Below are 13311 nucleotides of genomic sequence, written 5' to 3'. Positions count from 1 at the left end.
AAACATTCGGGTCATAATTTAAATTTAATTGCAAATTTACTATACTAATAATAATAATGTAAAAACGTTACTATAATTTGCGGAATATTACCGTTTGCTGTGTACTCTGTTGCAAAAATTTGGATAATTACATAAAATTCTTAAAATATTCTATCATACTTGTGTAAGAGAAAAGTATGTGATACTTGAAACTATAATTGTATGGGATTATAATTATAATTAGAATATTCACTTTTATATTAGAAATTGTTACTATAACGTTAGTATAAATAACCATATCATATAATCAACTATACATATATTATAGTTAGAATACCTATAAAAATATGGTGTGCGCCAAAAAGCTATAGATTATGGTTATTGCAATTATTCTTTTCTCTCAGTGTTTTTCACATAAAATTTTTCATATAAAATAAAATATATTTATACAATTTAACATATATAAAGAAAAGGCTCAAATAATAACTATCAAATAATATAATAGAAAGGCATTGAATAAATATTTATACAATAAAAAATAAAACTACATAATTTTTACAAAATTACACAATTACTGTAAAATTATATGAGTTTTTATATTTAGAGTATTAATTGTGTAATTTTTACACCTATTATTTGTACAAATTAACTGAATGTTTCTATAGTGCATCTACGTTAGAGAGTTTTTGTTAATATTCAACAAAACTTTTATTCTAATACTATATAACAATTACATAAAAGTTTTTACTGTACATGTAAAAAAAGTTGAACAAAACAAAGTATTCAAAACTTTTTTACACATATGAGAGAAATAAACCATTATTCCAAGACATTTAACTTCTTCCAATATAAAATATTATAATAAAATAAATTAGGATTATATATTATTTTTTTGGAAAACTGCAATGTTTATTATTTTTTCCCATCCAATCTGTATAATAAAATGAGAGGATAATTATTTATTTTAATTTAAAATTTACTTATAGCCATTGATTTAATATTTAATTTTATTAAATATAAATACACAAAAATACTTACAAAAAAATTATACACATATCAATGTCGGAAAGAATAAACATGTTATAATAAAAAATCGTAAAAAAATTTTTCTTGACTACAGTGCACAATTTTCATAACTCATCTTGTTTATTTTACATTTTAAACTATTTTTAGTATACTCCGAAAATAGCTTACCTCGATATAAACAGAAATCAATATTCTTTTTTTCTTCTTCGATTCAATTTTTGTTTATCAATTTTAGTAACCAATAAATTGATGCCAGATTTGGTAAAACAATATTATAGCTAAATAGTAACAAATGAATACGATTACACTTAACATATTTGTAAGAAAAAAAATATAATAATAATTTTATAAAAAACTTCTTACTTTTAAGAACCACATTTTCAAAAAAAAATCTCAAACGAGACACCCAATCGGCAGAGAATGTTTTTAAAAATGTTTAAAAAAATTTTTTAAAAACATTTTTAAAAACATTTTTAAAATATTACAATTATTGGTTAAGTCCCCTTTTATTCGTTGAAAAAACGTTTATTTTAATATTTTCTCTAAATTGCTATTTTAATATTTATTTAATGTTTATTAATTATTTATTTTACATCAAATATTCGTTTAAAATAGCAATTTAGAGAAAATATTAAAATAAACATTTTTTAAATGAATAAAAGCAGACTTAACCCTTGATTTTAATGTTTTTAAGATATTTTTAAAAATGTTTTTCGAAAATTTACAATGTACAATTAATGAACAATAAATATTAAAAATACATTTAAAAATATTATCTGCTGATTGGGCATGCTCTTGAAGATATCATTATTTCTATAGAGAAAATACTTAGTCTTCTTAATAAAATAATACATTTACAATTATCTATGTATTTGCACCAGTTTTCAAACTAGATCAAAAATACTCTATTTTATAAAACTCTTGTTGATTTTTTAAAATACTTTTATGTTAAAATCTATTTATATATTGTTTGATCTTAAATATATAAAGAAAAAATATAATATTAAATAAATATAGTATTTTGTGATGTGCAGTTTTCAAGCATTTGAGATTTTCGCGAGCTGGTTTGATTTTTTTTTTAATAATGTTATGCTATAAAATAAAATAATTTAATACGAAAAATAATATAAAAGTAACAGTTTGGTTTACAAAATATAATAAAAAAACAATGCACAAACAACTATTCTTTAATAACTACGACTTTAGATAGTCTCGAGGAAAATAAATTTGTTGCACGACGCGCACTACAAATCAATAAGACCAAAACATAATATTGTATGATCCAAATGTAATGTAGACGTTGCAGCAATTCAAATAATTATTTATTTTTACCACGAGTGGGCGTTTCAGTAACGAAATAACGCCATCTATACTTCACGAATATAATCAGTTATAATAATATCAGTCATAATAACAACAATCAGTCATAATTTATTCAACAATGTACCTTGTAGGCACACTTGGATCACAACACTAAAAATGCCTGAAAAGCATACTTGGATCGCAAAAGATTAATATGTTTTAAAGTTTTATTTCAGTATTTTGTAGAGTATTGCTTTACATACATATTGTATTTGACAGAGTCGGTCTTAAGGACCGGGAAGAGCTGTGCTTTTTGCACAAGGGCGCTAGAGACGTCTCCGCTTTTGTCCCGAAAGATGCTCACTTTGTTGTGGCGTTTTTTTTTGTATTGGACGTTATCTTTTTTTAAATAAAAAAGTTCTGATCAATTAATAGTGCTGCTTCTTAATATCATTTTAATCTGTTGAACCAAGTTTCCACGGTTAATAGGGATTCATCGAGCTTTAATAAGTTACATTAAGTCATTCTGAGTCACGTGCCATGAAACCGGAGTAGCTTGTTATTGCTGGTGATTTGTTGTTCTCGTTGAATTGGTATCTCGTATTGGTAAATAGATTGCAAGTCAAAAGTCTTGCCGAGCCACAAACCACCAATCACGTATCTTTCGATTCGCCCGACTCGATACTTATGTAGGCTTGTCAAAAAATATGGGTATGTTGCGCGCTAACATAATAAAACGTAAAGCTAGAGACATAAATCTATGTAAGTCGCGAACTATAGCAAGTCAACGCTTCGTGGAATTTATGCGGCTTGTTATAGCTCGTTGCTTATACGGAAAAAAAGAATTTTGCTATCGCAGCGAAATTGTCGTTGCTATTGCATGTTAGATGTGATAGCTGCAAAAGCTGCAAATAGCTTTGTTACTAATTTTTTTAATTATTCGGTATATCAGCAAAATCTATTTTGCTAAAATTTTAGCAAATAAAATAGATAGAATAGATGAATTTTGCTGAATACATTTGTTCGTAAAGATTAATTAATTTGCACATTAATTTGCACATAAATTTGCTGCTACAACAAAATAATTTATTTTTAATAAATATATTTTGCATAAATGTAGCAAAATTGTTGCTGCCAATGCAAATTTTGATGGCAAAATAAAAATCAATTTGTTGTAATAGCAATATAATTTGCAGATTTAGTAAAATAATTTAGTAAAATAATAAACATGTTTTGCTATAACAGCGTAAAATTTGCTGTGCCTGCAAATTCTTTTTTTCCGTGTATTAATTCGCGGAGTATACAATACAAATACCTATAGCCAGCATAAGCAAGCCAGGAGCCATGATAAGTCACCAGCCGTGCGATTCTAGCTTTAATTTAGATTACTTTGTTTTATTTTAAATTTTTTTTTTTTTTTTATTTTGGCATTGATGCGAGACGTTCACATAAAGATTGCACAAAAGAGTTATAAGGTCGATCAGTCTTAGTGCTTGATACGAGAGACCGTGTCCCGTGGATATGAATTAGTCTTTAAAAGATTAATGTCTTGTATCTAAAGAAATACAAATATTTTTAATTTTGACCATAACATTATATCTCTCTCTATATTACAATTAAGATTGAGATTTAAGATGGAATAAAATTTAAAATAAAATCTATAATACAATTTAGGAATTGTGTTTTATACACCCACGCTTCCCTCTCCCCCTCCCTCTTCCTCCCCTTCCCCCACACACAACACGGGTATGCAAATGTGTGCATACATATTTTAAACATTTGATTTATTAACATCACTCTTCTAAGTAATAAGCGTTAACAATAAGTTCGAAGTGAGTGATATATAAGAGTTAAGAATTTTTTGCACTTATTATTAGTTACTAACTGAAGAGTACAGTGCATAATTTTCTACAGTATATTTTATTTACGATAGCTTTGTCTTAAACGTATAGCGACAACAAAGTAAACGATAGAAGGAAAGAGGGAGAGAAAGAGAGAGTGAGGGAAAGAGAGAAATAAAAGTTTGAATGGTGTGAACATTTCCCACATTCTCCGCGCTATGAACCACGAACGCCGCTGACTGTTTGCGGCACGACAAACTTGTCGCTAATAATTCATTCAGTGTACCGCGTTCAACTACGAGAGACATAAATAAATATACATATATGTATATACACATATAAATCGCGGTGCGCAAAGTTTAATTATCGACGAGTTTCCCGGTTTCACATTGTCGCGCGTCGATAAACGCGAAGAGAATAAACCAAAATAACGATATATTAAATTGTATATATAAAATAACTAAAAATTGTTTAAAAATTATAGACGGATTTCAAATGGAGGCGAATAATAATGCTTAGAGGAAGTTAAACTATAAATTATAAATATATCAATAAATAAAAGAGATACATACTTTATTATATATCTCACAGGACTTTTACGAGTATTTTAAAATACAAGAAAAAATCCGATTGAGTTATTAAGATATTTTCATTATTAAAATTGTTTTCTCATGTATTAAATCTACAAAATTATATAAAAATTCTTTGTCGCAACTGTAAAATTGAATTTAAAAATCAATATCAAGTGCTAATTTTTTTTAATTTTGTCACATATACATAGATTAACATAGATTCATACTTAAATTTTTTTTAATTTAATGTGATAAAATATATATGTATAATAACATTTGGTTAAACAAAATACTCATACAACATTCTGATCACAATTTTCTTTTTTGTTGTAGAATATTTGCATGTAATAAGCTAACACGCTCGATCTGGAAAAAGAAATCCATACGTCGCGACTTATCACGGAAACGCTCACCTGATTGAAGTTATTAATTTTTAATTATTTCAAGAATAGACAAGAGTACCTCGATCTCAGATAGTTGGAAGAGTTATTGACGGAAAGAAATACGCCTTGAACTCTTGCCACGAAATCAGCACGTCGATGTTGCGTGGGTGGCCGGCCATCCGGCAGCGAGGGGTCCTCTTTAAATGTCCATCCCTTTGGGTCCTCTTAACGTCCACCGTCCCCTTCGAACGAACGTAGTCATTTCTAGCTTCTACGTAATTACCGTATCTCGCATACCGGCGCACGGCATTTCTAGGGCGTACACCACCAATGCGACTACAAGAGCGGAACAATCGTGAAAAGAGAGACGCGCGGCAGAGCTAATCGATAAGTACACGTCCCCAAAACAAAACTAAGAAGAATGCGGACATCGACGATTGTGACGGCTAATATGTGTACTTTGAAATCGAACGCAAACGTTTTATCGGTGCTATTAGACAAATCTTTTTCTAATGCTTTCTTGGATGTATATTATCAAGATAGAATCAACAATGAATGGAAAAGTAAGAAGGAAATTATAAAGATATTTCCTAAATATATTTATTTTTACTGAAAAAAAAATTTTTTTGACAACATGACTAAATATAAGTCGAATCGATAATTATTTCTTAAAGTTTTTTGAAATATTTATTGCAGTTAAATCACACACACACAGAGCATTAATACCATTAATAAATTCGTGTAAATTAAAACAACATGATTTTGTTGACATTTTTAATTTAGTAAATCATAAATATTAATAATCCTGAAATAAATAAATAATGCGATTATTAAGTAGATTTGATCGATTCAATAAAATTTATTGAACATTATTTTGCATTCATTAAAATACGTAAATTGGTTTAAAAGATATTTCTTTAAATTCATACTTTTTTTATGTAAACATGTATGTATTAGAAATAATTGATAAAATCATAATTTAAATTCAACATTTAATAAATATGGAAAATTTTTACATAATTATGTAAATAAAGAATTTATCATCTCGGAAGCGTATTTTTTCACATTTTAAACGATAATAATTATTAAAAATAATATTTATTACATACAACTTTTTTCTTAATCTTTTGAGATTCAATTATCGACACTCAATGATAAACGATTTACGAAAATCCTATATAGATACATGTTTCTTCATTAAATTTATAAAAACTTTTTATAAACAACTAAATTGCTTTAAATTGTTTATTTATTATCATGATTAATTTTGATAAATTATGCAAAAATTTATTTGTTATTTAAAAAGGATTTATCATCAAAATAAACTCACATCTCGGAAAAATCCTTTTATTATCAAAAAATTATAATAATATTATCGCGTTATTAAAGTAAAATATCTTTTGCATATAAAGGAGTGAGTTGGTATGTGGTATTTTTGACTTGTTGGCTCGACCGCTTTCCGCAGCCGCTTAAGAAATGTTAATTAGGGCGGATCTAGTGTTGGTGACCACTTACTTGCCTTGTTGAATACTGACATGTACGATGGTTATCCGCCAGTAAGATTAATCACCTTTTTTGAATATTAATGTTTTTCGAGCGCGACTTTCCTCAAGTGGTGGATTAACCGGTCTAGTGAGATTCTGGCACATACAAAATCAAATATATCGATATATCATCTCGATGGATGATTTAATTAAATTAACATGTCATCGTGATTAGTAGTTTTTATCTATTACAAACAATTTGAGGCGATCGAAGAATCGCCATTATATTATTTATAAAACATAATATACGATATAAAACAAAATTCACGTAAACGGAAATCAACCGAGTTCTCCACAAATACGATAGATATGATCTCATGTCATAAACAGAATCGCAGAGAAGCACCGTACCCCATTATGCAGGTCTATATATTCGTACGTGAAACACGATGCGTATATTGTTAAACGGCGCATCGTTATCCCGATAATGGATAACCGCATTAAATTGTACGCATAATCTATATACATACCAAACATATAAACGGCCATGTAGCTAATCGATAGGCATGATCCCGCGCCTCGACCTCAAAATGGTATCGTCGTTGACGAGCGATATATGGGTGTACTTTTTCCGATTGCAAAAAAGGGAAATAAATCAAGTAAAGAAGAACAAACACATACGTGCATTTTTTTTGCAAAAAATTATCATGTAAATTACTCTATCCAATCCACGTTTGTAGGAACAATAAGAGATTTTCATAACAGTTTTTCTCATAAAAATGAAAGTAATCTATCACATTCTCACACACAACAACGCGCGCGCGCGCACATACACAGAGAAAGAGAGGGGGAATAAAGAAGAGGGAGAAAGGGGGATTCCCCTCAATCCCCCCCCTCCGGGGGGAAGAAAAACAGATTTAACTTTTTCTTATTTTTTAAATAGTTTATAAAAAACATTTTATTTTATATTTGTGACAGCTATTTATTACTTTAATTATTGTACACTCTAATTATATACAACATTCTACTATTCCAAAAAATATTTCATAAATATATGATATAATAAAAAAACGTTTTGATATCACATATTTCTTATTTATTTCATATAATGTTTAAATATGTTTATAAATTAAATATATTTATTTAAATATATTTTTAATTATATAAATTTTAATAAATTATGTAAATATATTTATATAAAACTGTTATTATTAATTACACATATAACAGATATGGACAAATCGAAATATACAGAATGAGGCATCTAAAACAGGCCACCTGATAACTCGCCTGTTTTTGGCGATAGAAAAAAAATGGATCAGACTAATCTTGCTTGGTTTCAAGGGAGACCCCCTTCATAATCTGATGTCAATAGCTTCTTGTGGGTAGAAGTGTAGAAAGAGAAGATGCAAAGGTCAACTTTGTTTTTTTAAATGGAATGATGTGTTTTTTTACTTACCTTCTAATAGAGCGTTTTAAGACGCATACAATGACCTATGGTTAAAGGTTATTCAAGGTCGTTAAAGATTAACTGCGATGGAGGATAATTTACTTCAAGGAACCAATCGAACACTTTCGTGTCTTTTCTGATATATCGTTCTTGTAATTGCTATACAGATCATAGAATGTAAACAAACATTCAATCACGTTGTACGCTTTATAATATGAATACAGCGCACGTTATTATTAGTTTGCGGTATGCTACCTGCCAAAGTGCGGCTTTGTAATATTCAAACTTCCAAAATGCGTTATACGAAAGCGGAGAAAGTTAATGTGGTTTTTAGTTATGATGAAATGTCGCCAAATTATGAGAGCAGCGGTGCGTTTATATGCTGAAAGATTTCCCGATCATGTCAAACGACTCTCGCGATCTGTCTTTTCAAACATAATAAAAATGTTCAAACAACCGGAAGCGTGAATAACAAAAGACGCCAACGATCCAAGAAAGCAACTGATGATGGAAACGCGATGAACATTTTAGCAGCTGCAGCACGAAATCCACATGTGTCAGTACAAGACAGCTTGAACGTGAGAGTGGCATCAGTGGGGCAACGAAGTATTTTGCGAATATTCCATTCCAAATTTTACCCTTTCCACTACATTTCACTTCATCAACAACTACATGGAAATGATTTTCAAAATTGTTTATAATTCTGCGAATGGGGCCTACGGAAACTGCAAAACGGTGATATGTTCTTGACCAAATTTTTGTTTACGGACAAAAATACATTTACAAACTATGGACAAGTTAATCGCAACATGCATTATTGGTCAGTAGAAAATCCACGGTGGCTGAGAGAAGTAGACAAACAAAGACCTTGGTCCATAAACATTTGGTGTGGACTTCTTGATAATAAAATAATTGCCCTATTTTATTGAGGGGACATTAAATAGCTGCAACTGAGCAGATTTCACAGAAGTTTTGCCACAATTGTTAGGAGATATTCCACTGTACATACGACAATCCATGTGGTACCAGCAAGACGGATGTCCTGCATGGACTATTACAAAGTTTCTTAACAGAAATTTAAAAATCATTGGATTGGTCAATTAGGAAATCACAAATGGCCCGCACGTTCCTCAGACTTGACACCTCTGGACTTCTATTTGTGGGGAAAATTAAAACAAGTGTACAGCGAGATACCAACAACCAAGAAGACATGAAAGAGCGTATGAGAAGAGCTTGCTCTGTGATTGATTCAAATGAAACTCGACATGCCATGTTATCCATATCAAAACACTTTAGAGCATACATCAATGCTCAAGATCACCATTTTGAACATTTGTATTAGCAGTGTATATGTAAATAAGTAAATCACTGAAGTGTTCGATCAGTTTCTTGAAGAAAATTACTTTCCATCACAGTTGATCTTTGACCTTGAACCATAGGTTATTGTATGCGTTTTAAAACACTCTATTAAAAGGTAAGTAAAAAACATATTATTCCATTTAAAAAAAACGAAGTTGACCTTCACATCTCCTCTATATCTCCACCTACAAAAAAACTATTGACATCAGATTATGTCCTCCTGGAAATCAATCAAAATTGGTCTGATGCATGTTTTTTTCTATCGCCAAAAGCAGGCGAATTATCCAGCTGGTCTATTTTAGATGTCTCATCCTGTATATCTTCCCTTTTTTCCTTTTCTTTCTTCCTCTCTCCGATATGCCATAGAATGTGCTAACTTCCGGCAGGCTACAACTAAAATAATTTGACAAAATTCATTGCAGACAATGAAAATGTACGCCAACTATTCGTTATTCAGAAATAAAACAAATGCTGTTCGTGGCACGTAACATTGTCGAATCATTTTGCAGAAATACAATCTGAGACGCACAATACACATGTAATGCTCTTGTATGTATATGATATGTTCTTGTATATTAGATATCAAATGTTTCGGTTCCTGGTTATGTAGTAAGTAATTGTATAGTTAAAGAAATCTCATTTATAATATCTCACATATGTATCGATAACTTGTCATCGCCAGAAATGTGAAGCTTATACTATAAACACTTCAATAAGGCCGTGATTGATATATAAGGCATTGTGCAAAAAATTATTTAACACTTTTAAAGCAAACTGTAGAAGCATAAGAAATACTGATTTTTTAAATTTGAAAATCAGAAATATGAAAGAAAAGAAGGAGGATTTTGTAATAAATAACTGCTTTTAATTATTGAAAGTTTTAAAAACTAACAAAATAACAAAAATAAAGAACACAATAATAACAAATAATAAAATAATAATATAATAAAACACAATTTATAGGAAAAAAGTCAAAAATCCATATCAAAAATATGTTTGCAAAAATTAATTGAAATAATAGCTATGATATTAAATTAAATAAAACTTGTACGACTAGTAACAATATCTTTTTACTCATGTATCAGATCAACGCATTACAATAAAATACAATTAAACTTGACAATTATAAATTCAAAGATATCGAAAAAGATCTTTTATATAACTGTTAACCAAAATACTCTTAAAAATACAAAATGTTATAAGTTACTATACATAAGATTGAACATATAGCAGATCTTTAATTTTATTGAAAATTTTAATTTATATTGTTTCTGTGATATATTATTTTTTAATATTAATTTTAAACATATATTAATTTTTATATGTATGAATGCGAATAATATGAAAAAAGTCGACATAATTGGTTAATAAGTTTAATATAATTGTAATAAATATTATTTTTAATTACTTTTATTTATTTATTACTTAATTACGTATAAGATGTTTAATAACACAAAAAATAAGAAAAAATATTACTGCAGAAAGTTAAATTAATTATTTTTAATTATTTATATATTTTTTGTGTACAAATAAGAGCTAAAAGACAAGCTCTGTGATGTGAGACACTCTAGTCTATGTTTTAAGAATTAACAAAAGTGTATATAAAATTCACATTAAAAAAATTTGAATTATACTTTTATAAACACTTTTTATGATAATGCTATATGACGATGATAAAACTTGAAGTTAAAATTTCTACTTTATTATATTTATTTGAGGATAATTAGAAAGTAATTTCTCATATCTATTCAGAAACAAGTATAAAGAAAGATAATTTGGCTTATACCAATCTATCTATAATCTTCTATCAAAATAGATTAAAGTCGGACAGATTGTCGAAATAAGAGACTCAAATAATGAATTAACAATGGCAAAATTGACGAAAAATGACGACGCGATTTGCACGCGGCAGACGTACAGATTATTTCTATTGAAATCCATTAATATCTTTACATTGTTATAAAATGTGAAACAATCCTTGACTTTTAATAGCTACCTATATATGTACGCGTCCAACCGTTGACGTGTTATACCTATTTGCTCATTCGTGCTCGCTTTTCGAGGCTACGACGTCATAAGCGAGTCACACACAATTGATTTATACAATACGTACATATACAATAAAGCACTAAAGATAGTGACCATTCATTTTATATTAAACTAGGAACAATGAAATAAACAAGAGTATTTGCTTTATTTAGAACAAATAATATAAAATTAGTACATTTTTTTGTATTTTTTGTTAATAAAATTGTTTTATCAGATTACGCTTTGTAAATTGTGTGTTAAATGGAATGTTATGATGTAACGATCGCTGATAGATGCGATTTAAAATATTAATAATGTAGAGTAATAAATATATTTTTTACCAATATTATTAAAATGCACGGAGTGAAGCAATGTAAGCATTACTTGTGATGTTCGATATGAAGCTTTAAAGGATGATGTAATAATTAATGTGGAATATATTATTGGTTATCGTTAATACGAAAACTAATTGTAAGACAAACCAGGACAAATTTATTGCATTTTTGTCGTTTCTCTTTTTTTTGTAATTAATGTAACTATTTTATTATCAATTATTATCAATTATTATCAATTATTTATTGTCGCATAGAATACGTTTTTTATGTATTGTTTAAAATAAATTACAGCAAAATGTAACAACATAGGCATTATTAACAGTCATGTTCGCTTTGAGACTTTGAAATATTAACGCTGAACGCCATTGTGGTCACGAGTGATTAACGTTATGATTGAGACATGTCTCATCGATTTACATATAAAACCCAATTGCATTCGAGAAATTATATCCTTACATGCGTGTATCATTAAAACAAAACAAAAAACAATTCAACGAACTAACTGTACATATTATGTGCATCAAAAGTTGCATTTATTTATCATATCATTAAATTATAGCATGCTTATTCATTGTTATTCATTATTTAGAAAATGCAAATTTATTTGTTTTATATGACAAATTGTAACAATTGATTAATATATCAAGATTATTTATCTTTATGCATATAAAATGCAATAACGTAAACTTTTGAAATCATAATTTACACACATTCAACGTATAGGGTACAAAAAGTATTCTCTCAACACTGACAATGAGAGAGAAAAGAATAATTGCAATAACCATAATCTATAGTGTTTTTTTTTTTGCGCCAACCATATTTTTATAAGTATTCTAACTATATAATTGATTATATGATTGACAGTACCATACATATAAGGTTATTATTGCTAACATTATAGTAACAATTCCTATACAAATGTAGTATTTTGGTTATAATTATAGTCCCATACAATTATAGTTCCAAATATCACATACTTTTCTTTCAGTGAATACTTTGAAAATTGAGCATTTTCGAACAAAACTGTTAAATACGAAAATTGTTAAGTTTCAAATAGTGCATGAAATGATAAAGTTCAATTTCAGTAGCGCTGTCAAAATTACGTAATAGTCAGTCTTAAATTCTTTTTTTTATTACATGTTTTTGTAGTTGACATCGAAATAATTTTCAAAATGTTTTTTATTAAAAACTTTCCAAGTTATTTTGCATATTTTTATGATATTTTTTAAATATATTATAAAATATGGAAGATTTCTCGTAAAAAATATTTACCTTACCTTAATATTTTCATACATTGAATAATGAGAGAAAAAACCAATTGGGATAATACTAACTTTTGCATCTACAATATTGTGCAAAGTACAATGCAATTGTAAATAGAAATATTTTAAATACATAATTGTTTTGATGTGTTATTTTATATTACTTGAGATTTCTTCTATCATTCTACATATAGAATATGTCTAAAAACTTACGGTATTAATATTTATTTTTAATTTTTTTGGATTTTAATTCATTAGAATTCAATTTTCAAAAAATTCATTAATGACAT

The sequence above is a fragment of the Linepithema humile genome, chromosome 4, assembly GCF_040581485.1.
Source record: "Linepithema humile isolate Giens D197 chromosome 4, Lhum_UNIL_v1.0, whole genome shotgun sequence".
Taxonomy (NCBI): domain Eukaryota; kingdom Metazoa; phylum Arthropoda; class Insecta; order Hymenoptera; family Formicidae; genus Linepithema; species Linepithema humile.
Note: the sequence above shows the minus strand (reverse complement) of the source record.